General features: G+C 39.3%; 1 protein-coding gene across 4 annotated transcripts in view; it reads right to left on the bottom strand.

Moving 5' to 3' along the window:
• The window catches only part of ELFN1 (extracellular leucine rich repeat and fibronectin type III domain containing 1), a 792,923-nt gene that overhangs the window by 556,230 nt on the left and 210,303 nt on the right, over positions 1–26,390 (bottom strand). For all 4 annotated transcript variants that reach the window (XM_073648125.1, XM_073648123.1, XM_073648124.1 and 1 more), the window contains exon 3: positions 7,920–7,976. The gene's annotated coding sequence lies outside the window, so the exon portion shown is untranslated. The remainder of the gene's footprint in view (positions 1–7,919; positions 7,977–26,390) is intronic.

Raw genomic sequence — 26,390 nt, 5'->3', positions numbered from 1 at the left:
CTACAGCCAGATCCAGAGCGACTGTCTGTCACACCTGAAACACCCATGACACATAATACGACTGCGACAAAATCCAAAAATTCAAACCTGCTCAATTTTTGATCGAAGGTCACAAGTTAGTTGGCTGTCATTGAATATAGTATAATTTGACCAATATTTTGGTCTTGTCCTACTCAGCTCTGTCGTCTCTATACCTCTTTCACATACAAGCCATTTAATATGCTTTACTATATTTTACCTAAACACCACACATCTTCATTTTCGCCAAGCCGAATACTCTACTTTAATAATTTTTATTGCCGGCTCTCTTCACGTCCATTCCCAGCAATCTCCGCAGCTCTGTATTTGATCCCTCTATGCGAAAGAGCTGTGTGAAACCACTGGAACACTTGGGAAGAGGTTTAAAATATTAGGAAGCACGTCTCTAACTCTAAGCCGATCTATAGAATCCATTATAAAACCAGCGCTGGCTGTTACTCTCATAGCATTTTGCAGATGAAAAAAAAAATATCTGTGTGTGAACTGATTATATGGACTTTAAAGCAGACTCCATTTTACGAGAGTTCTACAGAAGTTCAGTTCAAGAGATTGCAATTTGGTTAGTGCTTAGGTTCCTGTCTGTGTACCCAACAGATCAATGGACACGGCTCAATTATAATTGTGGACAGCGGTTCCTTTGGGTTGTAATGGCCCCAGGCTTCAATATTTTTTGACCGATATGTCCTTCGTAATGTGCACTTGCGGCTTACATCATTGATTGGCGGCACGTATCACTGGCAACGTCTGTGCTATTGAGCACAATGATTGGATCTTCAAACCAACATGTTGGGGTCAATAAAAGCCAACCAGAGGGTCATAAATTAAGAGCCATCTCAAAAAGAAGTCTGGCCTTTGGCAATACACAATAGGGTGGACTGTATTTCCCAGCGGACATGCTCTCTGTTCTACATAGGGTGCCTACAGATCCAGGGGCAAAGTATCAAAAATGTCCTTCAATGCCACCATGGAACTAGAGTCAATACTACGAATTGGTCCATGGTTACGGTAGACAACAACCTACTTCAAGGGATTATATGGGATTTTTTTTTCAAATAGCGCCACTCCTGTCCATAGGGTGTGTCTGGTATTGCTAGTCATTCCTTCTGAGAAAATGGAGAAGTGATACAATACCAGACAAATCCCATGCGATTCTTTTTCTAATACTGTCATGTAATCACCTAATATGTCTCCATTTAGCCAAGGTGTAAATCATAAAGGAATTATATGACATTTAGATAGAAGATTTTGTTTTTTTTACCCAAAAATAGAAACTCTCATATTTTTGGGCCATGGCTGATACTTCAACTTAGCGCCAATCACTTGAATGGGTTTAACCTGCCACACCCTATACAAGCAATGGTTGAGTAGGGCTGTTTCTCAAAGATAATGGTTGGCTGAACATTCATTGAGCAGAATCTCTCGCGACTTTCCCATACAGATTAACCCTCGGCTCGGCTGAGCTTGCATGTATTTTAAATGGGGGAAAAGGAAAAAGCCACTGCCAGTCACCTGTGGCAGATGCTTTTGTCCCCTAATAGAAAAAAGAGCTGCGGTTGACATTTTATTTCCCTGATCCTCCTCTTCCTTGACAATGTCTGATTGGGAAAGCTATCCTTAAATGAGGGATCAGAAGAGAATATCAGAATATGACTTAAGTAGAAAACGTTTTTTTTTAAATAACTGTTTGTTACAAAAGTTGTATAAAAACAGTTTTCTACAAATGTTGTGTTGGAATAGTCCCCCTTGGATGTCCTTTCTGTTCCCTCCTTTAAAGGAACATTTTGCTATTACATTATCCGATGCAGCATCATAGCTGAATAGTCTGGAAGACATTGGACCTCTGGTGGCACTCTATACACAGGAATCTACACGGACAACAGCATGGTGCCTAATCTTGCCCAACTATGTAAGGTGAGCCTTATAAATTTGTTTATTCGTGATCTTTGTACTTGAAAAGATTCACCTTATGAGCGACTTTTGTGTCCCATTTTTTTTTTGGCAAATAGTCATCTGATGGCGCAAAGCCAAAATCTGTGGGTTCATCCGACTTATATTTAATATATATGGGGCTCTTGAGAAAAAAGATCCAGTTCAACCCCTGAAAAAGGACCCTGTGACAAAATTTATTTCCCTTAAGCCACAACCATGAAATTATATACTTGATCCTAATAAGTTTAAAGGGGTTGGACGACCCTTTGTCAGTGTCCATGATCTAGGAAAATAAAAATAAGCATCCTTATCTCCTGGACTGGTGCCACTCCGGGTGCTGCGTCCCCCAGCGATCCCGCGACACTGTTTGTCTGAGTCTAGGGTCTTTATGGTGCAGTACAAGTCTGCTGATAGGCTGCGGAACTCAGCACTCACACGAGCACCAGGGGACACAACAGTCAGAGTCAAAGCAAAGGATTGGCTCCGGCCTGGGGAAATAAGGCTGCTTTTTATTTTTTATTTACAAGGCACATTAAAAATGAATCCTCACAGAGCGAAGTACACGCTGTCAGGATTCTCTGGTGCCAGTGCCGGGAGCAGGTAGGCGTGTGGCCGATGAGCATACTTTTGGCCACATTCCGACTAGACGTAACACTCCAATGTCTAGTTGCCATGTGACCGCATGTATTCAAATCACATACTTGCAGTCACTTGTCCGCCTGCTCTTGGTGCCGGCACAGAAGAATCCTGACAGCGGACACTGTGCGGATTCACAAGTTTGGAGTCACATAGACTGTGGACAAACCATTTAAGGACATTGAAAAGGGGATGTCCACTAGTGGACAACCTCTTAAAATGCCCCTGCCTAGACTACTCCTTACAGCATCAAGTATGATGTGAAGTTATTAGGTGATGCATTTTGTGAGCAATTACCATTGAAAAGTCATGTGGGCGGTCCTATCTCCTGAGAAGTCATGCGGTCCTGGATATCAGCTATAGTTGCATCTGATGTAACACTCTTGGCTTCATCTGTACTAGCACTAGATGCCACCAGAACTGGCTTGTGAAGGTGTACGTTGGTCTGTGAGATCAAGTCAAGACCATGTGAGCACTCTCGAGCCTTGGACCGCCCACATGACTCATCACAGGTAATTATTATATGGTATGGGCTACTTTATAATTTTATTTTATACTATATTCTGCAAGGGATTAGGAGATTAGAGGCAGGACATGTCCTTTTATTGCAATTATTTTCGTATGTTACTTATCTATGTACCCAAGGAAATACTGACAATGACTAGCTTCATACACAGGTTACATTTTGTCGTCTTCAATAATATGGTTATGAGTATTCTTGAAATTCAAGGTGTTTCACTACTAAGAGCCTTAATAAGTGGTTTCCTGTGATGTCTGATGATGCACTGGAAGTAATGGCAGATTGAGGCTCGAGAGCTACGGCTGGGTCTCCCGGGACCCGTCTACGAGGGGAGATGTATGAAATATTAAACACTGGCTTTTCATTACATCACAGGAATCATTTCTCAGAAAAAATATATATATATACACACACAGGAACAGTGAAAATAACAGAATTGTAGCACAGACTTGTGTGAAGTCTCGGGAATACTTGAAGGGTGATGCAATCTCCCTCTGCCGCCTTAAAACCTGTTTCTTCATAAGTGGGAATAATAGTTGGGTGCAAGAGTCACAGGGAGATAGAAAGGAAAATGTCAATTGTAATACTGTGTGAACTCCATCCAAAAGAATCCATTTCCATACCTACTGATTGTGGCCAGAGGTTGTAGTCAGCGACTACTGTAAAAGCTGTGATCTTGAATTGTTTCTAACATCAAAAACATGACACGAGCAATTTTCAAGAGAGATATGTGCAGTATTAGAAACACATGATTGAAACTGTTTGGAAAAACCTAGCAGATTTTTTTTTTTTTAGAAATAGCGCCACCCTGGTCTGCTGGTTGTATTTGGTACTGCAGTTCAGGGTGCATTTTCTAGAAAAAAAGGTGTCATGTTTTTCTTTTCATTTGCAACCCCTTTAAAGCTTTAAACTTTTATTACACAACCGGTGCCTACAGATCTGCTCCATACAGTCAATTGAGTCCACCATATACATATGAGGCTGTCGGTAAAGGAACCGCCGCATCGCCATGTGTGCTAATCCTATCCACGTACACTGACCACTAATACACTTTGTAATAAAATGGCGGCACTATGCAAGTAATGTAGAACCAAGTCCCCTGCTGACGAAGCCAGTAGGTTAAACGCGCGTCGAGACCACCGCATGGTTCCCTAGCGCATCTTTTACCACGGACAGCATGTCGCAAGGTAATTTTAGCTCTCTACATTGTTTTGAGCATTAGACTTTGATGCATCGCGATATGTGGTTATTTCATTAGACTTCATTGTCATGAAATATTCGATGTATATATATATATTTTTTCTAGTATTTGCTAGTAATGTACAAACTTATACTATCTATTGAAGATTGAACTGTGGTCCTCATTTCTTCTATGTATGTAACTGTCACATGCTGTGATAGGACCTAAACCTTGCTATATCTGAGACCTATAGACGAGTGCTGTACTTTTTGGTTTCAGGATTTTTCCCCCCATCGCTAGGGACCTTGTGTCTCTCTTTTAACTATAGTGATTGTCTTCCATCTTCTCCCATAGTTCTTTTAGTAGTCCCTCTCACCTCTTCTCCAATGATTTTTGTTTTTGTATATGTATATTGTGCAATAAAATTGATTACATTATTCTTAAACTGATCCCTCAGTTCTTTGGTTTCCTGTTTTTCCTAATTAGTAGTGATGAGTGAGCATGTTCTGTTAACCCTTTCGGCGAGCATGCTCGGGTGCGCACCGAGTATCTTCAGCATGCTCGGGTGTTATGTTTCAGTCACTCCGTGCTCATGATTTGCGACTGTTTGACAGCTTTAATACATGTGAGGAATGCCTAACAAACAGGCATTCCTCACATGTCTTAAAGCTGTCAAACAGTCGCAAATCATGAGCACGGAGTGACTCAAAAATAACACCTGAGCTCGCTGAAGATACTTGGAAAACAACCGAGCATGCTCATAAATCACTACCAATTAGCCATAATATTACAATACCCCACTATATTAAGTTATTATGTTACATCTGTAAGCTAGGGTGTGTTAAAACAGTGAGCCTCCCTTTTTCGGTTTCACAAGTCCCCTGCTATGTTTATGGCCTAGCGCACTGGAGATGGCTTTGGCAATTGTTATATCTGAGTATTCAATCAAAGATAAAGTACACTTTATACAATATGCCAAAAAAAACCTCCATACAGTACATACATTATACTGCTATACAATGCCTAGATAATATCCCCCAAAGTGTGCACATCCTGATGCTATATGCAGCCTTATAATACCTCCATATAACATGTAAATGATTGTACTATACGGCGCCAACATAATATTATCAGGTACTCCTATGGTAAGTACACATAATACCGCCATCATGTAAAATCTAAATTATAGCATACAGTACCAACATATTATCACCAGGTTCTTCTATAATGAGTCTACATAATACTGCCACATGTAGCCCTTATAATACCACCATACAGTATAACACCCAAATTATAGTACTATACAGTGGCCAATAATATCGCCAGATCCTTGTATAATAAGTACATATAATACATATAGTATAATACCGCTATGTAATTTGTAAATTATAGTACTATACACTAGCAATATAATATTGTCAGATCCTTATATAATAAGTACTGTACATATAATAATTATTATATATAGTATAATACCGCCATGTAACATCTAAATTATAGTACTATACAGTGGCAATATAATATTGTCAGATCCTTATATAATAAGTACATATAATAATTAATATATACAGTATAATACCGCCATGTAACATCTAAATTATAGTACTATACAGTGGCAATATAATATTGCCAGATTCTTGTATAATAAGTACATATAATACATTTAGTATAATACCGCTATGTAATATGTAAATTATAGTACTATACAGTAGCAATATAATATTGCCAGATCCTTGTATAATAAGTACATATAATAATATATATAGTATAATATCACCATGTAACATCTAAATTATAGTACTATACAGTGGCAATATAATATTGCCAAATCCTTGTATAATAAGTACATATAATAATATATATAGTATAATATCACCATGTAACATCTAAATTATAGTACTATACAGTGGCAATATAATATTGCCAAATCCTTGTATAATAAGTACATATAATACATATAGTATAATACCGCCATGTAACATCTATATTATAATACTATACAGTGACAATATAATATCGCCAGATGCTTATATAATAAGTACATATAATAATTATTATTTATACCAGGTCCTTCTATAATGAGCCTACATAATACTGAGACATGTAGCCCTTATAATACCACCATACAGTATAACATCCAAATTATAGTACTATACAGTGGCAATATAATATTGCCAGATCCTTGTATAATAAGTACATATAATAATATATATAGTATAATACCACTATGTAACATCTAAATTATGGTACTATACGTGGCAATATAATATTGCCAAATCCTTATATAATAAGTACATATAATACATATAATATAATACTGCTATGTAACATCTAAATGATAGTACTATACAGTGTCAATATTATATTGCCAGATCCTTATATAAGTACATATAACAAATAATAATTAATATATGTAGTATAATACCGCCATGTAACGTCTAAATTATAGTACCATAAAGTGGCAATATAATATCGCCAGATCCTTGTATAATAAGTACATACAATAATATATATAGTATTAGTATAATACCGCTATGTAACATTTAAATTATAGTACTATACATTGGCAATATAATATTGCCAGATCCTTAAATAATAAGCACATATAATACATATAGTATAATACTGCCATGTAACATCTAAATAATAGTACTATATACTGCCAATATAATATTACTGTATACTTTTATAGTAACTCCACATAATATTGCAATATTCAACCTTTATAATACTGCCACGTAACATCTAAACTATGGTGTCAAACAGTGCCATTTTTTTTAACTTAAATGCATGTATTTGGGGCTAAAGAAAGCCTTTTTGCAACTTTGTTTCAATAAAGATTTTACACTGTTAACTTTTTCTAGCATCCGTGTGACACGCTGCAGATTGAGTTATCTGAGAACCTGTCAGTGAACTCATTCTGACAGAGCGTTTGTTACTCTTTCATCTGTCTTTTTCTGAGCTCCTCTCAGTTGATTTGAGACCACAGACCACATTAAAGTTGAATGAGTCGGGAAACAAGGAGCCTGTAAAAGCCAAAACAGTACAAAATTTTTAATGAAACCCAATAGCAAAAAAGTTATATTAAGCTCTAAATAAATGCATTTAAGTGAAAAAAAAAGTCCCCTAATGTGGACTATCCCTTTAAGGACACATAGCTAAAAAATAACACAGATGCAATACCAAACATGTCCAATACACGAGGGTGGCGCTGTTTTTGAATGAACGCAGCAATGTTTTTCTAATCTCATAGCACTATTTTTTAACATCGAGAAATGCTCAGCAAAATAACACAGGGAGATCTTAGCACCAATGACTCCAACCTGGTAAATATTTTATTAAATACAAACCTGTACACTAGTGCATGTTTCCAAATGCTCGAGCTAAACATTGAGAGCATTAAAAATTTATTCTGGAAGCCATGTGCAGCAACATTGTATCGAAAGGCTGGTCTGCGGCATAAAAGGTGTAGATTTCATGACCACACCACGGGAGAACAGAGTTTATATGCAAAAAATCCTCTGTAACCTAAAAATATAAGCCAGAATTCTATTTCATATCGACCAAATATCTTCGCCACTTTCAAAAATTTTGCTTAATTTTTTTCTTTTTTACCTTTTTAGAGGTCTTCTTTTTCTTTACTGGTTGACTCTCCAAATCCCATGACATTCTCTGTAAAAATAATATATATATTTAAATTAATTAAAAATTTCTACACTGTAATACAGAAAAACCTTCCACAGTATTCAGTCAATATAAAGATAATATTGGGGTTATAGTAAGTTGCAATCAGACTTAATCAACTTAAATTTGATTTAAACAAATAAAACAGGAAAAGTGTAACTATCTAAATACAATTAATTTAACAAGTGGTTTCTAAAATTCAGCAAAAAATGACACTTTTAGTGCAGATTTGAAATTATTCACCCTTTTCATGACATACGTCTTTACTACTTACTTAGTAGAGCCCCTCTGGCTGTTATAACCTGCTACTAACCAGATGCATAGCTAAACACCAGTTTCTGGTTTTGCGTGCTAGAACTGCCTTCTTCAAAACCCATCAAAGATCTTTTTTTATGGGATTCAAGCCAAGCAACTGTGATGGCCGCTCCAGAATCTTCCAGGACTTCTTCTGATACCAAGCCTTTGTGGACTTTGAGATATGCTTGGGATCATTGTCCTGTTGGAAGGTCCAATGACGCCAAAGCTCTCAGAAGGCATGACATTTTCACCTAGGATTTCCAGAAACGTGATTAAACCATCTTGCCCTCTATATAATGTAGGCTTCCAGTTCCAAAGGAAGCAAAGCAGCTCCAGAGAAGGAGCAGACATAACATGGGTGCAACCTGTGCCACCGTACAGGGTCCCAAGAGGTAAGGAGGCCCACTTCCACCTATAAAGCAGATGGAATTGTGCATGAGTAATTGGACTGCAAACGGCCTATATAGTGTTCTTGCATCCTCTCCTGTATGTGCCCTCTCCTGCCCTATAGCATCATTGAGCCACCACCATGCTTCACTGCAGGTGTAACCAAGCCACCACATTGCTTCTTTCTAGGCATTAACCAGCCACCATCATGCTTCACTGTGGGTATCACTGAGCCACTGTCATGCTTCACTGTAGGCATCATTGAGCCACTGCAATGCTTTTCTGTAAGCATCACCTAGCCAATGCTATGTTTCACTTTAGGTATCACCGGGCCACTGCCAAGCTTCACTACACATCACCAAGCCATCACCATGCTTCACTGTAGGCATTACCCAGCCACTATCATGCTTCACTGTATGTATCCCTGAGCCACCGCTATGCTTCACTCTAAGTATCATTGAGCCACCACCATGCTTCTCTGTAGGTAGGGTGTTCTTTTCAGCATATGCATCATTATTCCTTCTTCTTATGTCCTGCTAATACAAAGGCCTGAAAAGCCCCTTTCACTTACATTAAGCTCTGGAGGCAGATTCCCAGATCTGTGTCCAGTCCATAGATAGATCCTACTGACAGATTCCCTTTCATAAGGCTCGGTAATAGGTTTGACATTGACTTGCAGGGTAGGTACTTATATGTGGCACTAGAGTCAATTTGTTTCCTTCTGGAAGAGAACTAATTAGCTGACCTCCTGCCTGCATGATTTTTACAAAATGTTGCCTTTTAGAAGCTTTGCGTTATATACAGTATAATACAATATTTAGTAATGTAGTTATATGAGGCCAATCCCAATCCTAGTCCATAGTCACCATCTGTCCACCTTCCTAATCAAGGAGATCAATGTCTAAATCTACTGTCACTATCTATATTGTACCAGAGGGCCTTGGTTCAGCCATCAACTGACGGCCATATCTTACAGACCTAAGACCATTTCTTGATGACTTTCTTGATACATGACAGACCATGGCCAAAGGCAGATTTATGCATGTGACACTGTGACAGGCTTTCAATATCTGATTGTGAAGGTCCTACACCCTCTCCGATCAGCTCAATGTAGGGGCTTGAGCTCTTTGGCGGGTGCTGCTCATCCTTTATATTTTCCAAGGCACAGCGCCATACAGTTGGCAGTGGCTGTGTGTGGTATTGCAGTTCAGTTCACTTGAATGATGCTGAATTGCCATAAACTGTAACCTCTTATGAACCTGTAATGACCAGAGTTGACCCCCACAGATTAGATATTGATGGTCTATATAAAAGATGGACAATCAATAAAGGAAGAACCCTTTAATAACTAAATGCTGGTCTGTTCTCTTTACACTCTTCTTGCTCCTCTAATGCCAAGTTGCCAACCAATGAATGTGTTTTTGGAAATATTATTTTATTTTTTTATATGTGAAGAAAGTATGATTTATGTTGAATCACATACAGTATGGATTTCCTACTGGCTCATGTATAGAATAGCAAAAAAATACAGTACAGACCGACGCCGAGTCAAAGAAGAGGGTGAAAAGGTAGCTGTGAATGCTTAGAGGGCTATTATATTTCAGAAAAAACGGAATATAATATTTATAGACTTCACACAAGAGAACGACTCAGAAAGCAGAGACATAAAAAAAAGTCATATTTGCTTCGGCCCCTCGGCCCCTGTATACAATGTGCTATGTAAACAACAGACGACAACCGCAGCTTCCAACCACGGCCGAGAATGAAGCTGTTCATCATCGGGTCAGGGTTCAGTTCCAGGTATGGAAGAAAAGCCACATGAATTATTAATCACTTCCAACTGCACTTTTAATATCAGTAAAGGAGGTAAAGTTTCAGGCCGGGTAACTTTCGCCTTTCTGAGCCACTTTTGACCTGGTTCCTTCGCCTTTAGATCATATTGTTCAATGAACTCGCGTACGGTGCCAGATGATCGAGGCACACTGGTCAAAGGGCAACGCAATGACAGCTGGCATCGGTCTCACGCCTTTTAAGTTAATTACGCCATCAATGATACAGTTGCATGATGGGCAGCAAAAAAATAAATTATTTATGTGTTCATAGCGAGGTCTAGTGCAACATGAACATATAACACTAGAAATAGTGGGCATGGTATTATTATTATTTTAATTATTATTATTATTATTTTAGCATAATATTAAGTAATATTATCATTATTTTAGCATTTTTTGTATTTTAAATAATAATGATTATTACTATTACTACTACTACCAATTATTATTATTTAAATATATAACTAATAATAATAATTATTATTATATTAAGTATTATTATTTTAGTATTATTATAATAGTAACTAATATTATCATTATTTTAGCATTTTTAGTATTTTTAATAGTAATGATAATAATAAAATAATAATAATAACAAATATTATTATTAGCATTTTTATTATTATAATGACTATTTAAATATAATTAATACATGCCTAATAATATTAATAATAACTATTATAGCAGTTATTTTTATAATTATTACTAACATTATAAACACATACTTAAATAATTAAAATACTATAATTCATCAAACAATTATTATCATTAATATTTTAGTATTACTTTACACTATATCATATACAAAAATACTTAAAGAGTAACCGTTGTTATCATTTTTATCTCTTAAATCAATAGTGAACATGAAAATAAGAAACTTTATAGTATATCTTATCATAGACATATGCTTCTTTCTCAGCCAGGACTGATGTTTCACTCCCCAAATTCTCAATTCATGAGTATAATCTGCATTCAGTGAATACAGATTGTTGTTACATTACTGAGATAGGAGATGACAGCTGTTCCCGAATGAGATTCTATAGAGAGGAGGGGGAGGAGCTAGAGGCCGATCTCCTCCCTCCTCTGTCTGCATAGAATCTTATCAGCACTTATTGCCATCTTCTATCTCAGTAAGGCCTCTTTCGCACGTCCGATACTGTAAAAAACAGTACCGGCAATATCTGGGTCCATGTGTTCGCGTGTGATACATGTGGCATACGTGTGGCAACCGTGTACTGCCCGTGTGCCGGATCAGGATCACACGTACCGGTGCCTGGGAATCAGCAGTACAGTTAGCGCTGTTCCCAAGTGCCAGGTGCAGAACGCTTCCGTCATCATTGTCCCCTGCTTGTGCTGCAATCAGAGCCAGCAGGGGACAATGTTTAAAATAGCATTCTGCTCCCGCTGTTTCTAAAACCTGTAAAAATAAGAATAAAGTAAAAAAAATCCTTATACTCACCTGTCCTAAGTGTATGCTTTAATCCATGCGATCAATCAGCAGAGGAGCCGGGGAGAATGACTCGCTCCAGCAAGCGAGCCCCGGAGCTGCGCTGAGCTCAGTGAGTGACAGGACACTCCTCTGCATGAGAAGTCAGGTGGATTACAGCGGGGGACACTTAGAACAGGTGAGTATAAGGATTTTTTTATTTTATTCTAATTTTTACACCAGAACACAGCAGGGGCAGAATACTACTCTCAATATAGTCTCCCGCTGGTGCTGATCGCTGCGCAAGCAGGGGACAATGATGAGAGCAGTGTTCAGCACCCGGAGCTTGGGAACAGCGCTAACTGTACCGCTGATTCCCAGACGCCGCTACGTGTCATCTGTGTGTCATCAGTATGGGACGTTTTGCGGCCCATGCTGCGAGAATAAAAAATGGTCATGTCAACGAGTTTTGCCTGCAGACACACGATATATGAAAACACACTGACGTGTCTGTAGGCAAATTTGAATGGGTCTACGTGTGTCAGTGTCTCCTAATGTAGCAATCTGTCTTCACTGAATACAGATTATACCCATGAATTGAAAATTTTTAGAATGGTTGATCGATCCTGGCAGAGAAACAAGCAAATTTCTCTGGTAAGATATATTACAAAGTTTCTTACTTTCATGTGTACTGTTGATTTATGAAATAAAAATTAAAATGATGGTTACACATTAACCCTTTTACAACCCAAGGTGGTTTGCACGTTAATGACTAGACCAATTTTTACAATTCTGACCACTGTCACTTTATGAGGTAATTACTCTGGAACGCTTCAACGGATCCCCCTGATTCTGAGATTGTTTTTTCGTGACATATTGTACTTCACGATTGTGGTAAAATTTCTTCAATATCACTTGCGTTTATTTGTGAAAAAAACGGATATTTGGAAAAAAATTTGAAAATCAGAGAGATATGTCACACAAAATAGTTAATAAATAACATTTCCCACATGTCTACTTTACATCAGCACAATTTTGGAACCAAATTTTTTTTTATTAGGGAGCTATAAGGGTTAAAAGTTGACCAGCGATTTCTCATTTTTCCCACAAAATTTACAAAACCATTTTTTTAGAGACCACATCACATTTGAAGTCACTTTGAGGGGTCTTTATGACAGAAAATACCCAAAAGTGACACCATTCTAAAAGCTGCACCCCTCAAGGTGCTCAAAAACACATTCAAGAACTTTATTAACCCTTCAGGCACGCCACAGGAATTTTTGGAATGTGGAAGAAAAAAATTAACATTTAACTTTTTTCACAAAAATGTTACTTTAGACCCTTTTTTTTTTCGTAGGGGTAACAGGTAAAATTGGACCCCAAAATTTGTTGTGCAATTTCCCCTGAGCACGCAGATACCCCTTATGTGGGGAAAACCACTGTTTGGGCGCATGGCAAGGTTTGGAAGGGAAGGAGCGCCATTTGACTTTTTGATTGTAAAATTTGCTTGAAAAATTAGCGGATGCCATGTTGCGTTTGGAGAGCCCCTGATGTGCCTAAACAGTGGAAACCTCCCAAAAGTGACACCATTTTGGAAACTAGACCCCTCAGGAAACTTATCTAGATGTGTGGTGGGCACCTTGAACCCCAAGGTGCTTCACAGAAGTTTTGAACATTGAGCCGTAAAAATAAAATTTTCACATTTTTGCAACAAAAATGTTTTTCAGCCTCCAATTTTGCAATTTTGTGAGGGTAACAGGAGAAATTGCACCATGAAATTTGTTGTGCAATTTCTCCTGAGTAAGCCGATACCCCATATGTGGGGGAAAACCACTGCTTCGGCATACAGCAGAGTTCGGAAGGGAAGGAGCACCATTTGACTTTTTGAATGTAAAATTGCTTGAATAATTAGCGGATGTGCCCCTGATGTGCCTAAACAGTGAAGAAACCCCACAAGTGACACCATTTTGGAAACTAGACCCCTCAGGGAACTTATCTAGATGTGTAGTGAGCACCCCCAAGTGCTTTACAGAAGTTTATAATATAGAGCCGTGAAAATAAAAAAAATCTAACTTTTTCCACAAAAATGATGTTTTAGCCCCAATTTTTTTATTTTCACAATGGTAAGAAGAGAAAATGGACCCCAAAAACTTTTGTGCAATTTCTCCTGAGTACGCCAATACACCACATGTGGGGAAAATACAGTGTTTGGGCGCAAGACAGAGTTCAGAAGGGAAGGAGCGCTGTGTAACTTTTTGAACGCAAAATTGGCTGGAATTGAGAGCGGGTGCCATGTCGCGTTTGGAGAGTTCCTGATGTGCCTAAATAGTGGAAACACCCCACAAGTGACCCCATTTTGGAAACTACACCCCTCAAGGATTTTATCAAGGGATATAGTGAACATTTTGAATCCAGATGTACGACACAGAATTTGATAACATTAGGTCATCATATTGAATACGTTGTCATTAGTCTTGAGTGCAAGTGCTTCCTACTTCAGTTTGCATCGGGTACTCGGGTATGCACCATGTATAACGCGTGCTCGAGTGACATGCTCGAGTCCCCGCCAGCATGTTTCACGGTTATTAGATACCAAAGAAAAACCATACGGGGATGGTAGGTAATCCCCGTGAGGTTTTTTGGCCGCAAAGTATATGAGGTGGAGATACGAACATGTCACTCGAGCACCCGCGATACTCAGTGCATACCCGAGCACCCGATGCAAACTCAAGTAGCGAGCACTTGCACTCAACACTAGTCGCCATATCGTCATCTTTTTTTTGTTTACTTTTGAAAAAAATCCCAACCCTAACCCCAACCCTAACCCCAACCCTAACCCTAGCCCAACCCTAACCCCAACCCCAACCCTAACCCTAGCCCAACCCTAGCCCAACCTTAACCCCAACCCTAACCCTAGCCCAACCCTAACCCCAACCCCAACCCTAACCTTAGTTCAAACCTAACCCTAGCCCAACCCTAACCCCAACCCTAACTCTAGCCCAACCCTAACTCTAGCCCAACCCTAACCCTAACCCCAACCCCAACCCTAAGCCTAGTCCAAACCCAAATCCAAGCCAAACCCTAACCCCAACCTTAACCCTAGCCCAACCCTAACCCTAGCCCAACCCTAACCCCAACCCTAACCCTAGCCCAACCCTAACCCCAACCCTAACCCCAACCCTAACGCTAGCACAACCCTAACCTTAACTCTAGCATTTATTTTTTACGTCGTTCCTCGTGCAGTATAAGTGATTAGACGACTTTATTTTTCTGGTCGGTGCGGTTACAGCGATACCAGAATCATATTGGGTTTTTATGATTGACAGCTGTCACACACTAAAAGATGCATTTTTTTGTAAAATCTAGTTTTTCCATCGCCATATTTTGAGAGCTATCATTTTTCCATATTTTGGCCGACAGAGTCATGTGATGGCTTGATTTTTTGTGGGATGAGTTGACATTTTTATTGGTACCATTTTCAGGCACGTGATTTTTTTTTATCGCTTTCTATTCTGATTTTTGGGAGGCAGAATAAACAAAAACCAACAATTCAGGAATAGGTTTTTTTTACATTTTTTTATGCTGTTCCGCGTGCGGTAAAATTGATAAGGCAGCTTTATTCTTCGGGTCAGTACGTTTACAGCGGTACCACATTTACACTGTGTTCCAAATTATTATGCAAATAATATTTTCTCAGATTTTCCCAAATTACCTATATGAATTGCAGTCATTGTAATTTTCCAGTCAAATAACTATTAGAGTACAATTGAAAGGTTTTTGTACAAACTGCCTATAACAGGGTATTTTTAAAAAAATAAAAAACTCAAACTGCACTCAAAATGCTTGTTCCAAATTATTATGCACAGCAGAGTTTTCAACCTTTTCATTTTAATAAAGAACAAAAAAATGGTCATTTTTGAAATTATAAGCATTAGCAGGTTATTACAAACTGAAAGCAAACAGTTTTCAACTCAAAACTTTATTCTAGGTGATGTAACATTTGCACATAGGACCCCTTGTTCGAAAGGAGCTTCTGAACTCTCTCATTCATTGAATTTGTCAGGTTTTGGATGGTTTCTGCTTCAATTGTTTTGCATGAGGACAGAATACCCTCCCAGAGCTGTTGCTTAGATGTGATCTGCCTCCCACCATCATAGACACTTCTCCAGAGGTTCTCAATGGGGTTGAGGTCAGGGGAGCATGGGTGCCACACCATAAGTTTGTCCCCTTTTATGCCCATAGCAGCCAGAGATGCAGATGTGTTATGTGCAGCATGAGACGGGGCATTATCATGCATCATAATAATTAGGAGTAGTAATGTAATAGCATAGGGAAAACCTATTATTATTATTATTATTATTATAAATATATAAATAATAATAATAATTAGGAGTAGTAATATAATAGTATTGGAAAAAAGTATTATTATTATTATAATTATTAATAATAATATTAATCATAATTAGCAATGTAATATATGAAAAAGTATTATTATAATAAATAATAATAATAATTAGAAGTAGTAATGTAATAGCATAGGGAAAAAATTATTATTATAATTAATAATAATAATAATAATAATAATTAGGAGTAGTAATGTAATAGCATATGATACAGTAATAATAATAATAATAATAATAGTAATTAGGAGTAGTAATATAATAGCATAGGGAAAAATGTATTATTATTTTTATTAATAATAATGATAATTATTATTATAATAATTATTATCATTATTACTATAATAAACTACTAATACTATTATCACTAATAATGAAGATAAATAAGAAATCTAAAAGCTAATATATAACACTAAATATTACTAGATTAAAAATAACACTTCAAAATGCAAATAAATAAAAAATCATAAAAAATATTAAGCAAAAGTCTAACTCTACAGTATAAATTCCCACACGCATATTACAAAACTAAATCAAATAAACTGAGCTACAAAAGCACAAAGCGCAAAAAATAAAAATCAGATTTGAAATAAATAAATAAATCACATCTGAAAATAAAATCCCTGAGTGTTCGTGATCGCGTGAAATATGTATTGATTTGTCCGTACTGACATATTTTTCCATCAGGGATCATTGAATTTTTACCAGCAACCTCAGTCCTCCCTGGTATACGCATTCATTAGATCTGGTCATCGATCTGGTGGCCGGCGGAGGACCTGCCTATATCGTACTCCATACACGGGTTGGCATTGATGAGATCATCAGGATGGATTGAGGAGCGTTACGTTGGTTTATGCTGGAGACTGAGTAAAGTAGCTGACTCACAGAAATGAATTCATTAACTTCCCGCTAGCAATTAAGTATTATGTGCTTGGCCCGCGCTACTAGTTTTAACCCCTTAGAATCGAGTTCTTCATTGTTCCGTATCCACCTATGTGTTACATATCGCGTTGGCACATGCAAGTATTGTATTAGCCATAAAATGTCATGTCGGTTCCGAATCCATATTATTTATCGATGACTGTGATCGGCCAGGAGTAATATGTTAGTTTGTATTTATGAGATTCATCTGGTGGAATAATTACAATCTGGGTTATAATTAGGATTGTAACTTTACTCGTTCAGTTTGTAAATTAGGATTTCTATGCGCCGGGAATAATACATGATGGCAGCTAATGCTTCCTTTAATATGGGGTATTCCAACTTTTTTTTTTCAATTTGTACATGAAAGTGAATATGTCAGTAGGTTTTTGCTCTGTAATCTGAAGGCTGCATGATGTAGGGGATGTGACACTGATTTCAGGAATGTGTCACTTATTGGACTGTGTGCTGTAGTTTTAATACAATCAGTGTTTTATCAGCAGGAGATTATCATTACAGGACAAGGTGTCTCGTGCCTCATGGTCCAGCCACACCCCCAGCACTGATTATCAGCTTACTGTCAATATACAGTGTACATATAAAGCTGTGGTGTGGGCAGGGATAGATTTCTGAGCACTGATACGTCTACAACAGACAAAAATCTGATTGTATCACAACAGCTGCACCCAGTAAAATAAGTGCTACATTGTTGAAATCAGGGTCTCTTTCCCTACATTATGCTGCTCTCAGATGAAGTAGGAAAAACCTGCTTTAAAGGGAATCTGTCAATATGTTTTGCAATGTAATCTACTGTAAGAGCAGTATAGTGTAGGGCAAGAAAGCCTGATTCCAGCGATGTATCATTTACTAGACTTTTAGATGTAGTTTTGATAGAATCCCTGTTTTATTTGCTTTAGATGCAGCAGTGCTCAAATGCTGAGCAGCATATAACCCCGCCCACACACCTAATTGGTAACTTTCTGTTTACATTGTCAGCAAGCTGCCAATCAGTGGTGGGGCGGGGTTTCACAGATTACCCTGACTGCAGTGCACATGAGACCTAGTCCTGCAGTGATAATATAAAACACTGATTTATTGAAATTACAACACACAGTCTAGTAAATGACACATCCCTGGAATCAGGGTCTCTTGCTCTATATCATGCTACTCTCAGATTAAATAGCAAAATCCTAGACCTTTTAATACATAATTAAATTAAACGAGAAATACCGCCCTCACTGTTTGTTATTCTGCAGCATTTATTTTTTGCATGATCCTTAAACAGTCAAACCTGTAGAAATCCTGCAGGGAACATAAGAATTAACCATCTGCTGATCAGTTTCATCTTCAGCTGATGGAGAACAGAAGCCACACCCCAGAGGGGAGAGGCTCCTGCTGCAGTCAGTTGTCTATAAAGTCACAGTACACAAGATAGTGAGAAGAAGGAGAGGGAAGGGAGACATGGATGAGCTCCTGTGATGAACAATGATGTTTTATTTACACATTTCTCAGTTTTAACAGTAAAATTAGACAAAATAGTATCCAAGAAAAGAAAGAGATAAAGGGGGGGAATTGCGGGGATATCTTTAACATTGTTGTGCATGTTAAATATTTAGTGTACCTTTAGATAAAAACAATTATGTACGTGTTATACAGGGATGCTACGTGGCTTCTATTGAGTCACTGGAGAAAGGAAGTCCAGCAATATTTAGCAAACTTTTCTGTTGGGTATCAAACAACAGTGCAGGACCCCCTATATTGTGTAGAACATGATGTCATGGCTCGACTCCAGGGTTTGATCTGATGACCTCTGGCTGTGGGTCGGTTTCCCTCTCTGTTGGACCACAGCCTGTGTGGTCTCTGTCCAACTGCTGATAATGCTCTTGTCTTTCCTTTGCTTTGCTGTTTTGCTTCTGTGCAGGTGTATTCACTTCCTTTCCTGGCACATGCAGTCTTTGCAGGCTATATTTCAAAACAGATGGTGTTTGGAGATCCAGCTCCTCAGGTAGGGATTATCTTATCTGTTTAATCTTTGTTGCTTTTCCTCCAGTTTGTTTGTGTATCTTCCTCCCCAGTACCCTTTCCTTTTTTTTAACATTTGGGGTCTGGGAGCTTTTCCACGTATTCCATTTGCAGTGTGGTTCTTCTTATTTTCTTCCATCTTTCCTGGGTGTCAGTATGAACACGTTCATAGCCTGTGCCTTTTCCTCAGATTTTTCTGTATGTCACTTTATAGTTATTATTGTTTTGGTGTTGCACCTTGTTTATAGAGAGGGTGCAGTTATGGACATTCAGGGCAAGTCAACTGCAACATCCCTGGCGGCGTGCTGGAAAGGCTTACCATCTCCCACCATGCAAGATCGCCAACTTACCTATCAGTCCAGGCTGTGCACTATACTCCTTTACTTGCTGTGTGCATGTCTCTAGTCTGCTGGCTTAGGGCAGCGGTGCTGTTACTTCCTGATTCTTAAAGCTACAGTTTGCGCAGTCCTAATGCGTCCCTGGATACTTAAACCTCCCTCACCCTGTGGGAGGTGCCTGAGCAACACTTTCTTTCAGTGTGTTCTGTGCAACTGAGTTGCCAGGTCATGTCCTGTATCTTGTCTGTTTCTGCCACCCTAGGGGCTGAGTACTCAGGCCCGTTACCTGTATCTGTGACTTCTAGTCTATTCCTGCCACCCTGGAGGGCTGAGTACCCAGGCTCATTCCTGTATCTCGTTCCAGTGTCAGTTCCTGTCTGAACTGTGTTTTTGTCCATTACCTGTTTGTCTCTATGTCCGATCCTTCCCTTTTCCTCCTGTGTTTGAACCAGTACCTAACTCTAACTCGTTGTACTTCTGTTTGTGAGTTTTTTGTCCACTCGCTACTTCATTGCAAGTACCTTGTGTGTATCTGGTTCTGCTGGTCCCGTTTCCCTGCCTAAGTATCTACCTCCTGTGTTCTAGCTATCTTCCTGTGTCTCCCAGTCTGTTCCATATGAACAGAGCCCTGTTCTATCCGCCTGCACCTGCGGTTCCGCTCTGCTCCGCTTGTCCTCCGCACCTGCGGTTCTGCTTGTCTGCATACCAGCCGTGCCTGCCAGTACCCACCTGTCTGCATACCTGCCCGTTCCTGCATTCCCCTGTGTGGGTCAACAACTGTGACCGGAGTCTGACCTGGGGAAGCACCTGGGCCACCTCCCATGTCCCTCTTTGGACCACGGAGTCGATTAAGCCACCGTGTGTTGGTGGTCGGATCTGGCGAGGCCCCTAGTCACGCCCCTCCGGGCACTCCTCGGCTCGTGGCCCTGTGGGACCACTAACCACGCTCACGCGAGTCAGTCCGGTCGTGAGTGAAACATCAACGTTAAATGAGGGTGTCATAGCATATATTTAGGGCGCCAACCTCTGTGGTCAGGCAGGAACAAATCAGGGTCAGATTAGAGACTTTCCTAGTCTGAACAGGGACCTGTTGGGTTCAGGTGTTTGTCTCTCCTGGTTTGCACATTACTCGTGTGAGTGTGCTTATACAGTCATAACACATAGCTAGCAAACAAGAAGATAAGGATTTGGCTAATTGGTAATTATTAAGGATGAGTAAATCGATTCTAAAATTAATCAAACTAGTTTAGAACTTCTCAAAATTTGCAGATTCTACCGAATCAGAATTTTTGGTAATTTGATCAGCACAAAACCAGAAAAATTCGAGCCAGACGGCCACCATTTTGCTGGTTCAGATGGACCAGGATGGGCCAAAAATTCAATAAAACAAAAAGTCATTCTCACCTGACCCTGCTCCTGCAGCTCTGCACTGATGCTTCTCTGACTTCTTAGGCCCCCACTCTGCTCCATCATCGGTATACTCTTCACTCCGCTTCCGGTGTTGACAGGCCTCGACATAAACTTGGCCAAAACTATTACACATAAGCGCTGACAATTATTACTATGATCTATAGCACCTTACAACTGTATATATTCCAGTCTAAAGAGATATATGTAGAGTTCTGCCCCAGTACAGGGGGCTAGCCAGTTGGCAACCACCAAAGAGAGATAAGCGGCACTTTGGAATTATTATATGAGGATCAGATGTGATCGTTGGCAGCCAAACCAATATTTAATTGTGGAGATTATTTCAAGCAAATCGCCAACCATACACCAATAAATGGAGCTGTAATGGAAAGGACGTAGATGGGGGGAAGTGGGGATATTTTATAGATTTTTTTAAATAATCTTGCCCATTGTATGTTGAAATTTTGTAATATTTTGCACATCAGTTATTTTTCAAGGTCCCTACAGCCAGTCATTGAATTAATTTTTAGGCTAAAAAATTAGTCCTGGTAATGTGATGGTCACGCATAGGCACGGCTCGTTACTAGACAGAGCTCTTTTTATAGTATGTTCACAGTGTCCACTTGTTCTGTATAAAAAGCAGTTTATTATAATATAACATCTCACGATCCCAAAGTATAATAAACGGATCGAAAAGGAATTGGATTAAAAAAAAACTATAACTTATTATACTTATCTAGCCCCCATCTATCCGTCACCACATGCCTCCACCGGTCCTCTGCTGGTTTTCTAGGACCCCGTTCTACTCTCCTCTTGACTTTTCATCAGTTTTTTTGAAGCTGGTTAGGCCTCAACACACGTTCTGACATAGCGATATCATGACATCCACCGCGTGGGCCGATACATGTTCTGACATCATGATCAGGGGCGTAACTACAATAGGTGCAGGGGTTTCAATCACACCCGGGCCCTAAAGCCTAGGGGGGCCCAAAAGGTGCCTTTGGACCATATGAAAATACTATTACTATTAAAGACTTGCAGCAGTTGGAGGCCCCGTTGAAGCTTTTGCATTGGGACCCATGAGCTTCAAGTTACGCCACTGATTATGAGGTCAGAACGCGCGTCGAGATGTAACCAACGCTTGAGGTACTGGCAAAGAGTGAAAAGGAGACTAATGCCGGAGCAGAGTGAGGGGTTTAGGAAGTCAGCGAAGGATTGCCTGGGAGCGGCGGCTACAGGGATGGTTAAGGAGCTAGGTGAGTCTTATTTTTTATTTTGTTTTAACCCCTTCCCAGATTATATGAATCCATCAAAATGGTGGACATCTGACTGCCATTTTGCTGGATTTGTGCCAAATGGAATTTCAAAATATTAATATTCACTAGAATCCACAAATTTGGGAAAATAAAAACAAAATGATGATCCCTCATCTATAGTAAAAAATAAGGCTGTGTGCCCACTATGCATTTTTCAAGCGTTTTTGATGCAGAATTTCCATAGCAGAAACGCTTTAAAAACACTTGGCAATCCGTGCCCCATGATCCCCAATGAAAATCTGCATGTTCTGTGCCCATGCTGCGGATTTTTTCGCAGTGGATTTTCCTTGCGGAAAAATCCTCAGCATGTCCATTATTTGTGCGTTTCTGCATGAGGATTTGAGGTCACAATACATTTGAAAAACGCAAGTCAAATCCGCATGTAAAAACGCTGCAAAAACGCGTGTAAAATCCGCAAGCGTTTTTGACTGCCAAGAACATGCAGAAACGCTGCAGAAATTTTCTGCTTCATTTCTGCATGTGGGCACATAGCCTAAAGGTTCACATTCAATGGATACAAGAAGTGATCATGAAGAATGACATCTGTCAACAATCTTTCCTGGTAGAAAATCTCAGAGCACAGTATGAATTCCAATTAAGAGCCACTTGATTGAGAAGACACATGAACAGAGGAAACTTAAATTCTCAGGTCATTCATTGATTTTAAACAGAGATCTTGAAAAATTGAAGAAATTCATGCATAAAGTATATATGCAAATTGTTTCTTCCGAGAGGAAGAGTACTAGAACTCTAGTGCCACCTATTGGAAGTAGCAATCCTAAAAGTCAATATCAACTCTGTAACGAGCATTGCAATATGACTTAGGTTAAAAGCCAAATCAGAATCTCAATTTAGTGATTCGGGGTGTTGTTCCTCATCAATGCAAAGTATGAGATCAGACTTGGCTAGATGAGAGGCTCTGGACTCGGGTCTCAGCAATGTTTCTCCTTGTGGAGAGTAACAAGCCAAGCCTGGCATGTCAGAGTGAGGAGACTTATAAGCCATGAATGCTCCTCTGAGAAGTTAAATATGCAAATTGTCTCTTTATAGTGGAAGAGGACTAGAACTCTAGCACCACCTATTGGAAGCAGCAATCCTAAAAGTCAATATCAACTCTTTAAGAAGCCTTGTGTCACGCCAGGTGTGAGTGTAATACAGGGAGAAAGGTAAAGGGAGCCCAGACACTAGGGAAAGGGGAAGTGGTGACCTCCTAAACTGGACTAGCGTCACCCTGACTTCCCCTACCGTCCCTATACAGCCTCCCCAGCTGTCGCCGATCACGTCCCTCACCCTACTATCCCTGGCGTAAGGCTACAACTGGGGGTGGAAGGAGATGAGCACTAGTCAACCTCCGCTAGCACTCTAAAGACAAAAGGGGAAGACAACACAGGGGAATTACAACTTAGATTTAGAAGAAACTTACACAGGGCACATGGCCTCAAGACTCCAAAGAAGACGTGATGCTACTTCAGCCAAGTTCCAAGTAGGAATGAGTATAACCGGCGAGATGCCCACCTAGACACACCAGGTATATACACACCCAGACTAAAGGGAGGTAGTCGCTGGGTCCAAAACACAACCTTCTATCTAGGCAGCTGCCTGCATTGCCAAACGTGGAGATCTCCTGCAAACCATTGCAGGGCAACTGTCTGTCACCTCTGACACACCCGTGACACCTTGCCATGGAATAAAAGCCAAACCAAAATCTCAATTTGCAGACACAGTGTTTCGGGGAGATTGCCCTTCATCAGTGCAAAGTATGAGATCTGATTTGGCTAGGATATAAACTCTGGACTAGGGTTTAAGGGGTAGTAATTAAATCTTAGACCTATAGCTAAATTGTTAGACTATTCTCATTTCATCATATATGTCTTGTTCTAATAGCAGCATTTAAGCCGTTCTTTGCCCTTGGTGCGGAGTTGCATGCACATGGTCCTCCTATGTGATTGAATATTCTGAAACGCTCCTGTCTATTTAGAGAAGCCCACACTGAAGAGGGAATGGCATATTTATTCTCAGTATGACAATGTCGACCTGACTTCTCAGTACTGAAGACGTGGAGAGAACATATGACTTATACTATACATCTTTTCACCAGCAAACCTCTGACCTTCATTAACAGTTGCCATTTATTGGCTTCTGAAAAAAGGTCAAATAGTAGCAACTGGGGGCTGAGGGTCAACTGTTGTAATTATCTCTGAAAACAGAGATAACACGATTTCAGCATATGTCTCTGTAAAGAAGAAGCTCAATGCAAGAGCCAATACCAATTATTGCATCATTAATGTACAAAAAAAGAAAATTGCAAAAAAAATACAAAAATGTACTCGTAGTTTCACTTGACTTTTTAGAATACACTATTATGTGAGTGCACATTAGTAGTATTTCTAATTCTTGACATAAAACTATTTTAATCCTCCATTTTTCAACAGTTTCTGCAGCCTCTATTTCTAATTTTCAGCTGTCTCTTATCTAGCAGGTAGGGACTAGCAGCTATGAAGTCTCCTATATATCTATTCCTGCTCTCTTGTTTCTATGTAGCACAAGTTCAGAAGCAACAGAAACATCAAATACATCATAAGCAGTGAAGCTGTGAATCCAGCACAGTAGTAAGAGCAGCAGCATTATCTGTCTGTGTCTCCCTCTTCTCTTATTGAACACTTTCCTACCCTCTTAATATTATTAATATATTTTTAGAATTTGAATTTTCCTGTCTATTTAACCTTGTAATCTTTCCAGAGGATCATACATTTATAAAAAAAAGTAAATAATATTGAGATATCACCAAAATGTCCAATGTCCAACCTTCAACATGATTCTTCATGCCAATAAACGTCGGTACGAACATATACAGTCCGTGATACATCCACAGTACACAATGACAGTCTGGAGAATGGAGGATCCTATTTTCCTTTAATTGAACCTTTTTTTCCATAGACATCTTCCTGACACCAAGCCCGGCAGATGACAGAGTATTCTCCATGCAAACAGGCGCGTTATCATTGACTGCTGTCATGCGCAGGCATTGATCAAACATCTCCCTTCTTACAGAAGCACAAAGGGTATCACCATGGCTGAAACTTTCATTAAGAGTTGAGAATAACTGCTCTTTACACAAGCTCCATACACATGGGATTAAGAATGTCAAATTTAGTCAATAAATATCCAAGTGAATGTTGAAAACTGACAATGGTGCAGTCGTCATTTTGAAGAAAGTGCAATATTTGTTACATGATGTTTCTCAAAGATGTAAAACAAAGAAACATTTATAATGTACACAGGGTTGGACTGGCCCACCAGATAATCGGAGAATCCTCAGGTGGGCCCCGGCTTCTCCTTCAGGAGAGTTCATAGTGCAAAGCTTGCAGCTGCTATGGGGCTCTTGAGTGGGGGAGAAATGTGGGCCCTCAGATTTAAATCCTCTGGTGGGCCCAATGTTCTTCAGACTGATACTGAATATCAATATTATATGTAAAATAAATACATAGAGGCCGATATGTTGTTCAAGCCAGTTTTAATGAAGGGTTCACTGGAGTACAATGCCAAAGTCATTAAGAGGCGCACGCCACTTAATTAATGTGATGAATCTTCTCAGTGGCATTCTTCTATGTGCGCTTTGCCAGAAATGCTACTCTAGTCAGGTATAGCTGTGAATCCAGCACTGTGGTGAAAGCAGCAGCATTATCCAACTGTATCTCCCCGTTCTGTTATTGAACTCTTCCTTACCCTATTAATAGACTTGAATAGGCAGATGTAATGTGATCCCTCAGTGAGTTGTCAGTCTGGAGCAGCATTTCTGCCAAAAATAACACTGACACTTTTGGTGAATTTGATGAGGGCTGTAGCCATGACATGTCCTCCTATCCCATCCTAATCTGGCTCTTTTACAGCTCTGCCCATTTTGGCAGTACTGCTTCAAGCTTTGGTGAAAATGCCAAAAGTTGCAAAAATTTTATGCAACTCCATGTTACACAAAAATTTGGCAACTTCTTCAAAGCGTTTTACACCAACATTCTGGTGTAAAAGCTTTGATGAATCACGCCCGTAGACTGTTGA

The sequence above is a fragment of the Phyllobates terribilis genome, unplaced genomic scaffold (assembly GCF_046119375.1).
Source record: "Phyllobates terribilis strain yellow unplaced genomic scaffold, ASM4611937v1 Scaffold_9__5_contigs__length_417890890, whole genome shotgun sequence".
NCBI classification, from domain to species: Eukaryota; Metazoa; Chordata; class Amphibia; order Anura; family Dendrobatidae; genus Phyllobates; species Phyllobates terribilis.
This window is presented reverse-complemented; position numbering and strand designations above follow the sequence as displayed.